At 52.2% G+C, this 18,437-nt stretch overlaps 1 protein-coding gene across 8 annotated transcripts in view; it reads right to left on the reverse strand.

Annotated features, from left to right (window-relative positions):
- Nucleotides 1-18,437, reverse strand: part of rusc2 (RUN and SH3 domain containing 2) — a 260,485-nt gene that overhangs the window by 163,797 nt on the left and 78,251 nt on the right. The window lies entirely within an intron of this gene.

Genomic DNA, 18,437 nt, shown 5'->3' on the forward strand with positions numbered 1-18,437 from the left:
GAAAGTTGTAGTCCCGCCTCCTTCCCAACTTCTGAATGAAAATCACCCCCTATAGATCCGACAACATCCCGGCTGTCGTGCTGAAGACCTGTGCTCCAGAACTAGCCATGCTACAGCTATAACACTGGCATCTACCCGACAATGTAAAAAACTGCCCCAGTATGTCCTGTCTACAAAAAGCAGGACAAATCCAATCTGGCCAATTACCGCCCCATCAGTGTATTCTCAATCATCAGCAAAGTGATGGAAAATGTGGTTGACAGTGCTATGAAGTGGCACTTACTCACCAATAATCTGCTCACTGATGCTCAGTTTGGGTTCCGCCAAGACCACTCGGCTCCAGACCTCATTTACAGCCTTGGTCCAAACATGGACAAAAAAGTTAATTGCAGAGCTGAGGTGAGAGCAATTGCCCTTGACATCAAGGAGCCCGAATAAAAAAGTGAAGTCAATGGGAATCGGGGGAAAACTCCCTGCTGGCTGGAGTCATACCTAGCGCAAAGGAATATCGTTGTGGTTGTTGGAAGTCAATCATCTCAGCCCCAGGACATCACTGCAGGAGTTCCTCAGGTCAGTGTCCTAGGCCCGACCATCTTCAGCTACTTCATCAATGATCTTCCCTACATCATAAGTTCAGAAGTGGGCATGTTCGCTGATGATTGCACAGTGTTTAGTTCCATTTGCAACTCCTCAGATAGTGGAACAGTCCGTGCCCGCATGCAGCAAGACCTGGACAACATTCAGGCTTGGGCTGATAAGTGGCAAGTAACATTCATGCCACACAAGTGCCAGGCAATGACTATCACCAACAAGGAGAGTTTAACTACCACCCCTTGACATTCAACAGCATTACCATCGCCGAATCCCCCACCATCAACATCCTGAGGGTCACCTTTGGCCAGAAACTTAACTGGACCAGCCACATAAATACTGTGGCTACAAGAGTAGGTCAGATGCTAGGTATTCTCTGGCAAGTGACTCACCTCCTGACTCCCCAAAGCCTTTCCACCACCTACAAGGCACAAGTCAGGAGTGTGATGGAATACTCTCTACTTGCCTGGATGAGTGTAGCTCCAACAACACTCAAGAAACTCGACACCATCCAGGACAAAGCAGCCTGCTTGACTGGCACCCCATCCACCACCTTAAACATTCACTCCCACTACCACCGGTGCACCGTGGCTGCAGTGTGCACCATTTACAAGATGCACTGCAACAACTCACCAAGGCTTCTTCGACAGCACCTCCCAAACCCATGACCTCTACCACCTAGAAGGACAAGGGCAGCAGGCGCATGAGAACACCATCACTTGCAAGTTTCCCTCCAAGTTGCACACCATCCTGACTTGGAAATATTTTGCCGTTCCTTCATCGTTGCTGGGTCAAAATCCTGGAACTCTCTCCCTAACAGCATTAAATATAATCTAAAAAAAGCTATGAACAGTGGAGAGACTAAATAGTGTAATGGATTAGCATGTTGTCCTTTCACCTGTGGATTTTAAATCCAGTCAAGTGATGGGATGAAAGTTTCCCCTCTCTTGTGGCTCCAAAAATCATACATAAAATGGGTTTTCCACAGTATGAATCTAGTTTCCTAATCCATTACTAATTGCCTGTTTCACTCAAACAGGCTCAAGAGCATGGCTGATGTAAGAAGTGGAACTATCAGCAGTACAGTAGGGCTGCTCTTTGAGGTTGGGATTAAGCAGCACTGTCAGGCAGAGGAGAGTTGAGCAATGCCCAATACAGAAAGTGTATCCCAAGAAGGAAAAGGTTTAATTTACCAACTAAATACTTCACTGTGATGAGCAGAAAAATCCATTAAAAAATTACAATTGTTATTTAAGCAGAACTGGCCAAGAGAGCACTTAACAAATTGAAACCAATGATTAGTCAACAAATGTTAATCTCTCGCGCTGTCGCTTGATTATGTTCCTCATATTGAAAGGAGAGAGTACTATTTCATACCTTGTGTATTCACTACTTCCAAACGAATGAACTTTCAAAATTGGAAAACATTAATAGAACAAAGGCATGAATTAAAAATCTGATTTCATTCAAATGGAACTACTGAAACTATAGCCTGGAAATGACTGTTGGTGATACTAGCACACACTTAACTTGCTCATATAACATTCCTTTATCTGTTAATTTAATGAATGCATTAACCTGGGTTAAAATCTCCATTAAAATAATGTGCGAATTATTCGTGCAATGGTATTATCAGCACTCAACAGTAATTTCTAGTCTTATGCGAGAGGCAATTACAAACAACTGGATAAAAACATGATGCCTCGTAATCATTCTCTGACGTAATAGCGAGAATAAAATTTTAAAGCAAAAATATGAAATGAAAACATAAGGTTGACTTTAGCCATCAATTTATAAAAACTAAATTGAAAGTACAGGTAGACTATCCTTTATCCGAAAACCTCGGGACCAGCCGTGTTTCGGTTTTCGGAAAATTTCGGATTTCGGAAGGTATTTTATAAGACTGGGAAATTTGTCGGGGGTGGGTCGGCGGGGGGTCGGGGGTGGGGGTCGTCGGGGTCGGCGGGGGGGTCGGCGGGAGTCAGGGTCGGCGGGGGGGTCGGCGGGGGGTGGGGGTCGTCGGGGTCGACGGGGGGGTCGGCGGGAGTCGGGGTCGGCGGGGGTCGGCGGGGGGGGTCGGCGGGAGTCGGGGTCGGCGGGGGGGTCGGCGGGGGTCCGCGGGGGGTCGTCGGCGGGAGTCGGGGTCGTGTGCACGACTTACGCTGACCCTCTGCTCAGCGTAAGTCGTGCGCCACTCTGGTCATGTCATGCGCATGACTTACGCTGAACGAAAAAACCTTCGGTTTTTAGAGGGTTTCGGTTTTCGGAAGTTCGGATAAAAGGTAGTCTACCTGTAGCAGCTCTGAATATTTCTGTTGTATTTTCACTGTCCAGGCACCTATGCATTTCGACAAAGCAAATTATTCTCAATTATTCTATTGCAGAGAAATGCCGAATGGCATCCAGACGCATGCCCCATAGATGGAGACTAGAGGCGGCAGGCCAATCACCGGACCGCTTCCGATCTAAATAACCATGGCGTTGCATTGACGGAGGCAAGCAAGACGTTTCCAGTCCACCATCTTGACCAGAGAAGGTTCAAAATCATGTCATGAAGAAACTTCAAAAGGAACAACCATTAATTTTATCTACTTTGTATCAAAACATAGGTAGTAACAGACTACACGCACAAAATAAGTAACTACAGGTAGACTATCCTTTATCCGAAAACCTCGGGACCAGCCGAGTTTCGGATAAAGGAGAATTTCGGATTTCGGAAGGTGGGTCGGCGGGGGTCGGCGGGGGGGGGTCGGCGGGGGGGTCGTGCGCACGACTTACGCTGACGCTCAGCGTAAGTCAGTCGGGGTCGGCGCCGGCGGGGTACGCGGGGGGGGGTCGGCGGTTGTCGGGGTCCGCGGGGGGGTCGGCGGTTGTCGGGGCTGGCGGGATCCGCGGGGGGGTCGGCGGTTGTCGGGGCTGGCGGGGTCGGCGGTTGTCGGGGCCGGCGGGGTCCGCGGGGGGGTCGGCGGCTGGCGGGGTCGGCGGTTGTCGGGGCTGGCGGGGTCCGCGGGGGGGTCGGCGGTTGTCGGGGCTGGCGGGGTCGGCGGTTGTCGGGGCTGGCGGGGTCCACGGGGGGGTCGGCGGGGGGGTCAGCGGTTGGCGGGGCTGGCGGGGTCGGCGGTTGTCGGGGCCGGCGGGTCCGCGGGGGGGTCGGCGGCTGTCGGGGCTGGCGGGGTCCGCGGGGGGGTCGGCGGTTGTCGGGGCTGGCGGGGTCGGCGGTTGTCGGGGCCGGCGGGGTCCGCGGTTGTCGGGGCTGGCGGGGTCGGCGGCTGGCGGGGGGGTTGGCGGGGGGTCGTGCGCACAACTTACCCTTTATCCGAACTTCCACATCCGGAACCCTCTAAAAACCGAAGGTTTTTTCGTTCAGCGTAAGTCGTACACACGACTTACGCTGAACGAAAAAACCTTCGGTTTTTAGAGGGTTTCGGTTTTCGGAAGTCCGGAAAAAGGGTAGTCTACCTGTATCTACCAGTGAATTATACAGTGAAACAAGAACATGTCTATCTTCTATCCATAATTCTTACTTAGGTCACATGCCCCATTCAAAACGGCAATGTAAACAGCTGCTAGCACCACTTCCCTAGAAAGAAAAATAGAACGAGAGAGAAAGAAAGAGAGAGAGAAAGAAAAAGAGAGAAAGAAAGAGGAAAAAAGGAAGGAAGGCGTACATTTATATAGCACCTTTTGCGACCACAGGATGCCCCAAAGCACATTACAGCCAATGAAGCACTTTTGAAGTGTAGTCACTGTTGTAATGTAGGAAACATGACAACCAATATATGGACAGCAAGGTCCCACAAACAGCAATGTGGTAATGACCAGGTAACATCTCACCTCCTGACTCCCCAGAGCCTTTCCACCATCTACAAGGCACAAGTCAGGAGTGTGATGGAATACTCTCCACTTGCCTGGATGAGTGCAGATCCAACAACACTCAAGAAGCTCGACACCATTCAAGACTAAGCAGCCCGCTTGATTGGCACCCCATCCACCACCTTAAACATTCACTCCCTCCACCACCGGCGTACCGTGACTGCAGTGTGTACCAAAGATGCACTGCAGCAACTCGCCAAGGCTTCTTCAGCAGCACTTCCCAAACCCGCGACCTCTACCACCTAGAAGGACAAGGGCAGCAGACGCATTGGAACATCACCACCTCCAAGTTACACACTGTTAGATCCGTGGTTCAGTGGATAAAGAATTACACGGATGCTGTATATAAACAAACAACAGGTCTTTACTGGAGGAGGGTCATCTCTAGACTGGAGTACAGAGGCATGCGCACAGCTTATATACCGGTGTGGTTACTGTCGGTACTACAGTATACAGGAGCTGTAAAAAGTAGTTCTGACTTAAAGCACATACACTACAATTCCTCCCTTTTTAGATTAATAATACCCCCTTAATATTCAAATAACAATTACATTTTTACATGTACATTCAATAACAAAAAGTCCATTTATAGATTCAGTCTTTGGGGCGGCTTCCTGACCTTTTCGGGATAGCGCCTTTACGGAGGTTCTTGTTCTTGGTGCAGAGGCGATTCTGACCCCTTTTCATCGGGTAGTTCATCGAGTTCCACTGCTACTGGGTCTGAAGTAGATGCTACCGGTATGTCGGGTTCATCCCCAGGTACTCGAGACATGGGGTTGACGCCTTCCTGTGACGCTAAGATCTGATCGGCGTGGCGTCTCACAATGTTCTCCCCGACATCCACTGTGTACATTAATGGCCCCTGCCTTGTACATATCGTTCCGGGTTGCCACTTCTCTGTTCGATAGTCACGGGCCAAGACTGGTTGCCCTACATTGAAGCTCCTTGTCGGCTTCTCGTTGATGTGCTGGAATTGTTTGTCCTCAACATTTCTTCGCACATTTGGTCTGAGCAAGTCCAGACGAGATCTCAACCTTCGGTTAAAGAACATCATGGCCGGGGTCTGGTTGGTAACTGCATGTGTCGCGTTTCGGTAGGCTAATAAGAAATTGTCCATCTTATGCTGTAGTGGAATTTCCTCGTCGCACATGTCCTTTATCGCCTTCTTAAAGGTTTGTACGAACCTCTCAGCCAATCCATTGGTGGCTGGATGATATGGGGCGGATGTGTAATGCCTTACCCCATTCCTTTTCATGAATATTTGGAACTCGTCGGACACAAACTGTGGTCCATTATCAGAGCAGATCTGCTCTGGCAAACCGTTTCTGGCAAATATGGTCCATAGGACCGCAATCGTTTTCTCTGTAGTGGTTGAAGACATCTTTATCACCTCAGGCCACTTTGAATGAGCATCCACTGCTATTAAGAACATTGAGTCCATGAATGGACCAGTGAAATCAATGTGCACCCGTTGCCATGGAGAGGAGGGCCACTCCCACGGGTGTAGAGGGGCATGTGGTGGTGCATTTTGGACCTTCTGGCATCCTAAGCAGCTCTTAGTTAGGTCTTCGATTTGTTGATCGATTCCCGGCCACCACACATAAGCCCTAGCAAGGCTTTTCATTTTCACTCCCCCCAGATGACCTTCATGTAGCTCCTTTAGCACTCTCTCCCTTAGCTTGGGTGGAATCACCACTCTGGATCCACACATCACTGTCCCCTGGCATACTGACAGCTGTTCTCTTCTGGATGAGAATGCTGGCAACAGTGAGTCGCTATGTGTTGGCCATCCCCTCACCGTCAATTCATATACCCGTGACAGTGTCGGATCATTGCGGGTCTCCTTCTCTATATCCGCGTTTGTTACTGGCAATCATTCAATTATCGACGAATAAAATATCTCGATAGGGTCCACTGCTGGTGCTTCCTCCACAGTAGGCAGTGGCAGGCGCGATAGCCCATCAGCGTTCCCATGCTGTTTCGTGCCTTTATATTCTATTTCATATTGATTCGCCCCTAGAAACAGGGACCATCTTTGTAACCGCTGTGCAGTCATTACTGGCACGCCCTTCTTAGGATTAAAGATGGAGACAAGTGGTTGGTGGTCAGTCAGCAAGGTGAACTTCTGCCCATGCAGATAGTGGTTGAATTTTTTTACTCCCCATACTAGGCTGAGGGCCTCCCTGTCAATCTGGGCGTAGTTGCGCTCGGCTGAGGTTAGTGACCGAGATGCAAAGGCCACTGGCCTCTCCAACCCGTCTGGGAATTTGTGCGACAGCACCGCCCCAAATCCGTAGGGTGATGCATCACATGCCAAACGAATTGGTAGTGCTGGGTTGAAATGGGCCAACACCTCTTTTGATGTGATCAATTCTTTACACTTCTGGAAAGCTCGTCTACGTTCGTCATCCCACTCCCATGGTACCCCTGTTTGCAGTAGGGTGTTCAGCGGGTGTAGTACCATAGACAAATTTGGTAAAAACTTGTGGTAATAGTTTACCAGCCCGAGGAACGACCTCAGTTGTGACACATTTTCCGGTGCTGGAGCCTTGACTACTGCCTCAATCTTGTCAGGGGACTTATGTAACCCCTCTTCATCGATGACGTGGCCGCAATACGAGATCTGTTTCTGGAAAAACTCGCACTTGTGGCGATTAGCTCGTAGCCCATATTCCTTTAATCTGGCGAGCACCTTCTCCAAGTTAGCGAGGTGATCACCGTCATTTTCGCCCGTGACCAAGATGTCGTCCAAATAACACTGGGTCCCTGGAATCCCTTGCAGGACCTGATCCATCGCCCTTTGCCAGATAGCCGGAGCCGAGGCTACTCCAAACACCAGCCGGTTGTATTGATAGAGACCTTTATGGGTGTTGATCGTAAGGTAATGTTTCAAAGCTTCTTCTACCTCCATTTGCAAGTACGCCTGGGCTAGATCAATTTTGGTGAAGCGTTTACCTCCAGATAGCGAGGCGAAAATATCTTCAATTCGTGGAAGCGGATATTGCACCGTGTGAAAGACTGGGTTCACTGTCACCTTAAAATCCCCACAGATGCGGACCTTCTTTGGTTCCCCAGGCGTATTACTCAACGACCTCTTCATTACAGGGACGATGGGTGTAGCCCACTCGCTCCAGTCCACTTTGGACAGTACTCCTGAACGTTCCAACCCTTCCAGCTCTGCTTCAACCGCTGGTCTGATCGCATAAGGCACTGGTCTGGCCTTCAGAAACTTTGGGCTTGCATTATTCTCTATTTTAATTGTTGCTGTTATTCCTTTTAGTGTTCCTAGTCCCTCCTGGAACACTTCTTTTGCGTCAGTTAGCATTTTTGACAGTCGTCCAGGTGTGACGTCGTCATCCTTTTTGGCCTCCACCTTCAGTGCCTGTATGGAATGCCAATCTACATGTATCTTTCGGATCCACTCACGTCCTAGCAGTGGTGGTCCTCCATTTGGCAATACATATCTATCCATTTTAGGTATTTCCTGACCTTTATATGTCACTTTCACCCTTATTTTTCCTTTGGGGTAGACTTTTTGCCCCGTATACGTCTTCAAGACAATCTCTGTAGCTTTCAAGGGTATGTGTGAAAATAGCCACTTGTAGTCTCTTTGATTTATGACTGTTAGAGCTGACCCCGTGTCCAATTCCATTTCCACTTGGACTCCGTCTATCTTGAGTGTAACCCAGATAGTCTGGTGATCCTCTATTTCGGTTACATTATGTAGTTTCAGACAACCCAGCTCCTTGCTTCCGGAGTCTGTGTCACTTTTCTGTTCGTCTGAACCACTGTCCATCACCTGGTGTACCTTTTTGTACTTCTCCTGTGGAGATTTCTTACTGTTGGTTTTCTTCCCAGACCTGCAGGCTCTTGCTATGTGTCCTGCTTTCCCACACTGTCTGCACACTTGGTCCTTGAACCAACAATCTTTCTGGTCATGTGTTGTTCTACCGCAGCGATAGCACTTCCCTGTTCCATAGGTCATTTCGTTGGTGCCGTATTCTTGCGGTCTCCGTTGTATCTCTGCAGCGCCCCTTGCGGCTGCTTCGTGTGATACTGCCATATTGAAAGCTTTGTCCAGCGTAAGGTCCTTTTCTGATAGAAGCCGTTTCTGGGTTCTTTCACTTTGTAGCCCACACACAAACTTGTCCCTTAACGTGTCTGCTAGTCCCGCTCCAAACTGGCAGTGTTTCAATAGCTTGCGCAGTTCCGTTAGGTACTCAGCATTGCTTTCGTCTTTGTGTTGGTCCCTTTTATGGAACTTAAATCGTTCTGCTATCAGCAGCGGTGTGGGGCTTAAGTGGTCCTGTAGGATTTCTACTATGCTTCCAAAATCCTTGTTTACCGGCTTCTCTGGGGTTATTAGATTTCGCAGTAACCCATAAGTTTTTGCACCCATGGAATTCAACAGAACCAGTGCTTTATTAGCATCTGGCACTTCATTCGCCCTGCAGTACACCTCAATACGTTCCACATATGTCGCCCAATCTTCGACTTCATTGTCGAATGTAGAGATACTGCCACTCTTCGGCATCCTTGGTTGTGTGTTAACTATCTCCAATGGCGCCTACCGCGCTTCCCCTTCTTCTCCACTGGCACAAAATGGCATCTCCCGCCCTTTCCTTCCTTCCCGCGCTCGCCCATCTTCTCCACTGCGGCTTCGCAAAATGGCGTCTCCCGCGCTCTTCCTTCTTCTCCGTGGCTCAATGGCGCCTCCCGCGCTCTCCCTGCTTCTTCGCAGCTCAATGGCGTCTCCCCTTGCTTCGCCCCGCGGACCCTGATCAGCCCGTGATCCCTGGCTGTGCTCTGCGCGTTCTTCTCTTGATATTTGTCGACGCCGCTCAGTCTAGGACCCGGCTGTTTATTACCCTCTCTCTCTCCGGTTTGCAGTATTTTTCCTCGACGCCGCTCGGTGATCAATCCCCGGCTGCGCCCTGCTCTCTTCACCCTCTTTCTTACCCCGTCAACGCTGCCCGGCTCTCTCTCTCTGCCGTCGGTCGGCTCCAGCCGCCGCTGCTCTGGAAGGGTCTGCTCTGGACCTGTCATCGGTCTCTTACTGCTCGTTGTGGCTGGGGCACCAAGCCCGGCTCTCCACAGCCTCCCCAGCGAAGTTGGATCTCTGCCTGACTGCTGGGCAGTTGCTCGCGGGCGACGCCCGTGTTCCTGGACTCGACTATTTTTTTTTTTATTTTTTTTTTAATGTTGCAGGTAGATTCGCATCAACACTCGTCGCCACTGTTAGATCCGTGGTTCAGTGGATAAAGAATTACACGGATGCTGTATATAAACAAACAACAGGTCCTTACTGGAGGAGGGTCATCTCTAGACTGGAGTACAGAGGCATGCGCGCAGCTTATATACCGGTGTGGTTACTGCCGGTACTACAGTATACAGGAGCTGTAAAAAGTAGTTCTGACTTAAAGCACATACACTACACACACCATCCTGACGTGGAAGTACATCGCCATTCCTTCATCATTGCTGGGTCAAAATCCTGGAACCCCCTCCCTAACAGCACTGTGGGAGTACCTTCACCACACGAACTGCAGTGGTTTAAGAAGGCGGCTCACCACCTTCTCAAATCAAATCAAATCAAATCAATTTTTATTGTCATTGTTAGTGCACAAGTGCAGTACAACGAAATGTAGGCTTGCGGCTCCCAAGAGTGTACATTTAGATTAAGACATTTAAACATTCAACATACATTTGGCTTGTAATACATTAACATAAACATAACCATAATAAAGTGCATTGGCAGATGTGCAGGCTTTAGAGTTTATTTGTGGAGTTCAGTAGGATGACAGCCCTGGGAAAGAAGCTGTTCCTAAATCTGGTCGTACGGGTGCGAATGCATCTGTAGCGTCTCCCAGATGGCAGGAGGGCGAACAGACTGTGGCTGGGTGGGTAGGGTCTTTGATGATGGACCGTGACCTCCGTAGACAGCGTTTCTGGTATATGTGCTCTATGGTCGGTAGCCGGGTGCCGGTACAAGAGATGGGCAATAAATGCTGGCCTTGCCAGCAGCACCCACATCCCAGGAAATAATAAATTTCAAAAAATCTGGTTTTAAGTGTTGGTTGAGGGATAAATATTGGCCAGAACACCCCTGCTCTTCTTCCAAATAGTACCATGAGATCTTTTACGTCCACCTGAGAAGGCAGATGGGGCCTCGGTTTAACATCTCATCCGAAAGACGGTAGCACTCTTTCAGTACTGCACTGAGGTTTCAGCCTAGATTATGTGCTCAAGTCCCTGGAGTGGGACTTGAACCCACAATCTGCTCACTGAGAGGCAAGAAGCTATCACTGAGCCAGGGTTGACACCAATGAAGCTGTGCAGGGCACAGCAGGCTACAACTACCTGTTCCTGGGACTAGGGACAGGGTCACTGGCAAGGCTTGGAAGCTAAGCTAGAGCCAGGCCTGGTTAGTACCTAGAGGGGTGACCATCAGGGAAGACCAGGTGCAGAAGGTCACGGAAGGAGCCCCGAGGAGGGGCGGTTGGTGAGAAGGCCCCAGGAGGGGCGGCTGGTGAGCAGGGCCAGGCGTTGGGCTGATGATTGTCGGACAGGAGGGATGGTGGAAATGAAATGGTGGCGCGCACAGACGCAGCGGCTTTGCTTCTCCCAGGACGGTGCTATTTACGTTAATGTTAATGTTATTTGTACTGGACTCATGGGAGCTTGCAAGATCACATTTCATTGTACTTGTACAATGACAATAAAGTTGAATTATTATTACAAGCTGCAGTGTACTGCAGAGTCTCTCCCAGCATGTAAGAGTGGTGAAACTGCCCCCTTAAGACTGTGATGTTGCTCTTGATTAACACTGTGGTACAGGCATGTGCCTTGCTGACATAACATTTGGAGACAAAGGTACAAGGTGAACACCATTAATATTTGCAATACAATCTAGCTATTGTAGTATGTACCACAATCTGTACCTTTGCTCATTATCCAGACCTCTGCAAGCTTGTCGCCCCCATTTTGCATTTTTAAAAATAATTACACGGTGTGGCGACACGCCACCACTGGACATAATCCGCTCACGGCGGCACAGACAGTCTAAGCAGAAGCCCCCAGCCGGGGGCCCTTTCCTCCAGCAACTTGTTTCCCGCAGGGACAGGCTGCCGGGAGCACTTCCTATCTGGGAAGTATTTAAGTGGATGCGCGGGCTTTTCTAGTTCCTGTTTTTCATGTGGTTGGAATAAAGCAGTTGTGTGTTCAATAGCTCTGGTCTCGGCTCCCACGTTTGCCGCGGTATCTCAACACTGGTGACCCCGACGCTCAGGACGAATCCTAAGCTAACATGGCGGATACAAACGCAGTCACGGTTAAATTACCAGACTTTTGGGAGAACCTCGCCGAAGCCTGGTTCGTTCAAGCTGAGTCCAGATTCCGGCTGAAAGGCATTACAGTCGACGCCACGAAGTACGACTACCTCGTCGCCTCGCTCACCTACACTACAGTCCCCAAGGTTTGGGCAGTGCTGCAGAATCCACCAACAGAGGGCAAGTACGAACATCTGAAGGCTGCGCTACTTAAAAAATTTCAAACGTCCTCTTACCAGCGCCACTGCCAACTCCTGGACCTCCCCGGCCTTGGTGACGCTTCACCATCAGACCTGCTTTCCCACATGCTGTCCCTCTCAGACGACAAAAATCCCGGCGCCCTTTTTCGCACGCTTTTCATTCGGCAGCTCCCCGCCAGCATCCGCCCGCTCATTGTGGAGTCTGACTCCACGGACCTGAATGATATAGCCGAAAAGGCCGACCGGCTGCTCTCTGCACAGGCCGCTCGCGACGTCGCGCCTGACCTCACGGCAACGACCACGCGGTCTTCCCGGGCCGCTAGGCCCGACCGCCCTACCACTCCGGGTCACTGCTACTACCACACCCGTTTTGGCGCTAGGGCTCAACGCTGCACGCCACCGTGTTCCTTCAAACCCCCCCCCGCACCGGCCCCCGCGATGGCCGCGGGGCAGAAGGAGCCCCTACTGTACGTCACTGACGACAGAACCAACCGCCGATTTCTGTGCGACACAGGGGCCCAGCACAGCATCACCCCCGCCTCCGCCCTCGAGATCCAACGCGGCACACGGGGTATCACACTGGCTGCAGCCAACGGCTCTGAAATCCGCACATATGGCACCCGCATGGTCACGCTCGACCTCGCGGGCCGCCGCTACCGCTGGGAGTTCCTCACAGCCAAGGTCCTCTGCCCACTCATCGGCGCCGACTTCCTACGCGCCCACCGCCTCCTTGTCGACATTCCGAGACACCGCCTCGTCGACATCAACACTATGGCCCCCATCCCCGGCGCCTTTACCCCGGCCCGTTCGGCCGGCCTGACGACCTACTGCCTCGCCAGAGCCACGGACGACTACTCGGCACTCCTAGCTGAGTTTCCCGCCCTCACTAACCCGACCTTTTTGGCCAAAGCCGCCAAGCACGGTGTGGAACACTATATCCCCACCACCGGCCCCCCAGTTTCTGCCCACGCCCGCAGACTCAACCCGGCCAAGCTGGAAATCGCGCGGGCCGAGTTCACCAACATGGAACAACTCGGCATCATCCGCCGCTCCAGCAGCCCTTGGGCCTCGCCCCTCCACATCGCCCCCAAGCCCGGCGGAGGCTGGCGCCCTTGCGGGGACTACCGCTGCCTCAACGACGCCACCACCCCCGATCGATACCCGGTGCCACACATCCAGGACTTCTCGGCCCGACTGGCCGGACGAACCGTCTTTTCCAAAGTCGACCTGGTGCGCGGTTACCACCAAGTCCCCGTACACCCCGCGGACATCCCCAAAACGGCCGTCATCACCCCATTCGGCCTGTTCGAGTTCCTGAGGATGCCCTTCGGCCTCAAGAATGCAGCACAGGCTTTCCAGCGCCTTATGGACTCAGTCCTCCGGGACCTGAACTTCCTATTCGTCTATCTAGACGACATTCTCGTGGCCAGCTCCTCCAAACAGGAACACCTCGAACACCTTCGCATCCTGTTCGGGCGCCTAGCCCAACACGGGCTCATCCTCAGCCCGGCGAAGTGCCAATTCGGCCTAACCGAGATCGATTTTCTCGGTCACCACATCACCCCTGCTGGGGCCGTCCCCCTGCCCAACAAGGTGCAGGCCGTCCAGCAATTCCCCCGCCCCACAACCATCAAGGGCCTCCAGGAGTTCCTCGGGATGGTGAACTTCTACAACAGATTCATCCCCAGAGCCGCAGCCCTCATGAAGCCCCTATACGACTCCCTCCGAGGAAAATCCGGCAAGATGGACGTAGCCTGGACCACTGACACGGCAGCCGCCTTCGACGCCACCAAAAACGCGCTCGCCGACGCCACTCTGCTCGTGCACCCGAGGGCCGATGCCCGGGTCGCGCTCACCACCGACGCCTCCGACCACGCGGTCGGGGCCGTGTTCGAGCAGTGGGTCAATGGCGCGTGGCAGCCACTTGCCTTCTACAGCCGCCAACTGCGCCCCCCGGAGGTCAAATACTCCACTTTCGACCGCGAGCTTCTCGCACTCCACCTGTCGGTCCGCCATTTCAGGTTCCTCCTGGAAGGCCGCCCCTTCACCGCGTATGTGGACCACAAGCCACTCACATACGCGATGGCCAAGCACACCGAACCCTGGTCCGCTAGGCAGCAACGCCAGCTCGCAGCCGTCTCCGAGTTTACTACGGACATACAGCACGTCTCCGGTAGAGACAACGTGGTCGCCGACTGCCTTTCCCATCCCGCCGTCTGTGCGAATCACCTCGCGGTCGACTACGCACAACTAGCAGCGGCCCAGCTCACGGACCCAGACCTCCTCTCGGCGGCTACCAGCCTGCCAGGGCTATGCCTAGCCAAGGTCGCGCACGGGCCCGAAGCCACGGCAGTCACGTGCGATGTCTCACTCGGCCAACCCAGGCCGGTCGTCCCTGAGACCTGGCGCCGCCGCGTCTTCGACGCGCTCCACGGGCTCTCTCACCCGGGTTCCCGCGCATCCGTCAAACTCCTCTCCAAGCGCTTCGTCTGGCGCGGCCTCAGCAGAGATGTTCGGACTTGGGCCACCTCCTGCCTCGCCTGCCAACGGGCTAAGGTACAGCTGCACACCAAAGCACCCCTGGGAGACTTTGAGGTACCCAGCCGCCGCTTCGACCACGTACACGTCGACATCGTCGGTCCCCTGCCGCCATCACAAGGCCAAACTTATCTCCTCACGATGGTCGACCGCTACACACGCTGGCCTGAGGCAGTGCCGCTGACCTCCACCACCACAGCCGACATCGCCAGGGCGTTCGTTAACACCTGGGTTGCGAGGTTCGGCGTACCGGCCGACATAACCTCCGACAGAGGCGCCCAGTTCACCTCCGAACTCTGGACGGCCACAGCACGCAACCTCGGGGTGACGCTCCACCGCACCACGGCGTACCACCCGCAGGCCAACGGACTTTGTGAACGCTTCCACAGGTCACTCAAGGCCTCACTCTGCGCCGGCCTGCAGGACAGTACCTGGACTGACCGCCTACCGTGGGTGCTACTCGGCCTACGCACCGCGGTCAAGGAAGACCTCCAGTCCTCGGCAGCGGAGTTAGTCTACGGACAACCGCTGTGCATCCCAGGCGAATTCCTTCCGGAGCCTACCAAGCCTTGGTTGGCCGAACAGCAGCGGCTCGACTCTTTCTCTTCCGCTCAGCAGTTCGCCCCACTTCCGGTCAACCGACACGGCGAACTCGCACCTCACGTCCCGCCAAATTTACAGCAGGCGCGCTTCGTCTTCGTGCGACACGACGCGCACCGCGGGCCCCTGCGACCCCTGTACGACGGTCCGTACGAGGTACTACAAACCGGGGACAAGGTCTTCAAGCTGCGACTCGGCGACAGGGTCGAGACAGTCTCCATCGACCGGCTCAAACCAGCACACACAGAACCAGGGGAACAGGTCCCCGTGGCCCAGCCTCCAACTAGAGGCCGTCCCCCCGGCAAGCCAGCACAGCCGGCGGCGAACCGCCCGACCCAACCAACCAGACCGGCGACCACTCAGAGCCGCTGCGGCAGAACCATTAGACCACCGTCACGACTCGTCCACTCCTCCTAAGTGGATTCTGGGGGGAGCTCTGTGGCGACACGCCACCACTGGACATAATCCGCTCACGGCGGCACAGACAGTCTAAGCAGAAGCCCCCAGCCGGGGGCCCTTTCCTCCAGCAACTTGTTTCCCGCAGGGACAGGCTGCCGGGAGCACTTCCTGTCTGGGAAGTATTTAAGTGGATGCGCGGGCTTTTCTAGTTCCTGTTTTTCATGTGGTTGGAATAAAGCAGTTGTGTGTTCAATAGCTCTGGTCTCGGCTCCCACGTTTGCCGCGGTATCTCAACAACGGGCTGTATTTTAACAGGTAATCTAGGAATTTGCAGTTGTGATTTGTGAGGAATCCATGTATTTTTATAGGCAGGGGGGTGGGGGTGGGGAAGGAATCTGAAAAAGATATGCAACCTGCTGTAAAGCTCAGCGCATAAGCTGGGAAGATATAACCTCCTGCACTATTCTACTGACCTGGACAACCTTGCAGTGCTTGCTGAAGATTCACATATGCAGTATAATGAGACTCAAAATTCGACAGCTGGACCAACTACCCCCTGTACTGACAAAAGTCTGCAGTGAAAAAACATTATCTCACCAACATGATAGAAACTAAAATCATGCTTAGAGTACTGAATACACAAAGGAGTTTGTGGGAGGAACATTGTAATACCCAGTTTTGTATTCCAAATGTTAAACTTGAATATTAATTTTGCTGGATCCAGTCTGTTTTGGAATACTAAACATTGTAAATTCATTAAAACTGCATGAATTGCGGACAGACTCACCTCAGACGTTAATGAGGGGTGCGGTGTCCCAACATACTAAATAGATAGCTCCCACTCCTAAATCCTGCGTGACTAGAAAAATGGCCACTGCCATGCCTTACTGTTCTTGTCCTCTCAGCCAGCTTGCATCCCATCCCATCTATTCGTGTCCACCGACCCATACTAGCTGAAAAAAAATGTTAGCTCAAAAACTACAGAAATTACAAACAGAATCGTGCATGCATAAACGCATACACATGTTGATGCAAACCACCTATGGGAAAGGGAGAGTGGGGAAGTGTGAGGACATCCATTTTGGATCCAAGAAAGACAAATCGGAATATTTTCTTAATGGCGAGGGACTAGGAACTATGGCGAAGTGAAGGGATTTGGGTGTCCAGGTGCACAAATCCCTAAAAGTTAGCGCACAGCTAATGGAATGTTGATCTTTATCTCAAAGGGAATACAAAAGTGAGGAGGTTATACTTCAGTTGTACAGAGCCTTGGTCAGATCCCAGCTGGGGTAATGCATTCAGTTTTGGGTGCTGCACCTCAGAAAGTCTTGGAGGGAGTACCGGGCTGATTAAGTTCTGGTGTCCAAAATAACAACAGAAAATGCTGGAAAAACTCAGCAGGTCAGGCAACATCCGTGGAGAGAAATTTGAGTTGACGTTTTGGGTCGAAACCCTTCTTCAAAACTGGAAAGAAAAGAAAATAGATCGAAGGCAAGACTGCGATCGAACAAAAGAAGAAAAAGAGACAATAAAAGGTATTCGAAGCCAGACGAGATGGTAATAGGCCCATGGAGACAAAAGGCAGCTGAGATTAGGTGTGAAGTGTACTGGCAGGTAAGAGACAGCTGCCAGGTGAGAGAGAGAAACAAAAGGAAAGGGGGGGGGGGAAAGGAGGACCCAAAACAAAGGGGTGGAAAAAATTACAAGCAAAAAAGTAATAGGGGCCGAGGTTATGATCTGAAATTGTTGAACTCGATATTGAGTCCGGAAGGCTGCAAAGTGCCTAATCGGAAGATGAGTTGCTGTTCCTCGAGTTTATGTTGAGCTTCCGTGGAACAATACAAGAGGCCAAGGACGGTGAGGTCCGAGCGGGAATGGAGCGGTGAATTAAAATGACAGGCGACCGGAAGCTCGGGGTCACCCTTACGGACTGAACGGAGGTGTTCCGCAAAGTGGTCACCCAATCTGCGTTTGGTCTCCCCAATGTAGAGGAGACCGCATCGTGAGCAGCGAATACAGTATACTAGATTGCAAGAAGTACAAGTAAATCGCTGTTTCACCAGGAAGGGGTGTTTGGGGCCCTGGACAGTGGGAAGGGGGGAGGCATAGGGGCAGGTGTTACATCTCCTGCGCTTGCACGGGAAGGTGCCAGGCGAAGGGGAAGGGCTGCTTGGGGTGATAGAGGAGTGGACTAGGGTGTCTCGGAGGGAACGGTCCCTACGGAATGCTGAAATGGGAGGGGAAAGGAAGATGTGTTTGGTGGTGGGATCACTTTGGAGGTAGCGGAAATGGCGGAGGATGATCCGTTGAATGTGGAGGCTGGTGGGGTGAAAGGTGAGGACAAGGGGAACCCTATCGTGGTTCCGGGAGGGAGGGGCAGGGGTGAGGGCAGAAGTGCGGGAGATAGAACGGACACAGTCGAGGGCCGTGTCGACCACGGTAGAGGGGAATCCTCGGTTGTGGAAAAAGGAAGACATGTCGGAAGCACTGGTGTGGAAGGTGGCATCGTTGGAGCAGATACGGCGGAGATGGAGAAACTGGGAGAATGGAATAGAGTCCTTACAGGAGGCGGGGTGGGAGGGAATATGCAGTCTTGGTGATGGGTTGGATATGGGATTTGAAGCATTGCTCAAACGGTATATTGAGGTTGCGCACCGCTGGGTTCGGCTTGAAGGAACAGCTAGGAAGGAAGATAGAATTGTCAGCAAAAGTGAAAAACATTTAGTCAGAGCTAAATACTGTAAGATGCTTTTGGTTTTGCCAGTGGCAAGTTTCTGAAAGTCTGGATCATCCACAACCTGATATCAGACAAGCAGGTGGACAGTACAACAGTAGTTGTGGAATCGAAAGTGGTGGTTATAGAGGGAGAGAGGTAAAGTTAAATATCATTGGCTGGCCCTATGCTTAT

This window comes from Somniosus microcephalus, chromosome 2 (assembly GCF_052327205.1).
Source record: "Somniosus microcephalus isolate GS21.2 chromosome 2, FLI_Smic_1.0, whole genome shotgun sequence".
Classification (NCBI taxonomy): domain Eukaryota; kingdom Metazoa; phylum Chordata; class Chondrichthyes; order Squaliformes; family Somniosidae; genus Somniosus; species Somniosus microcephalus.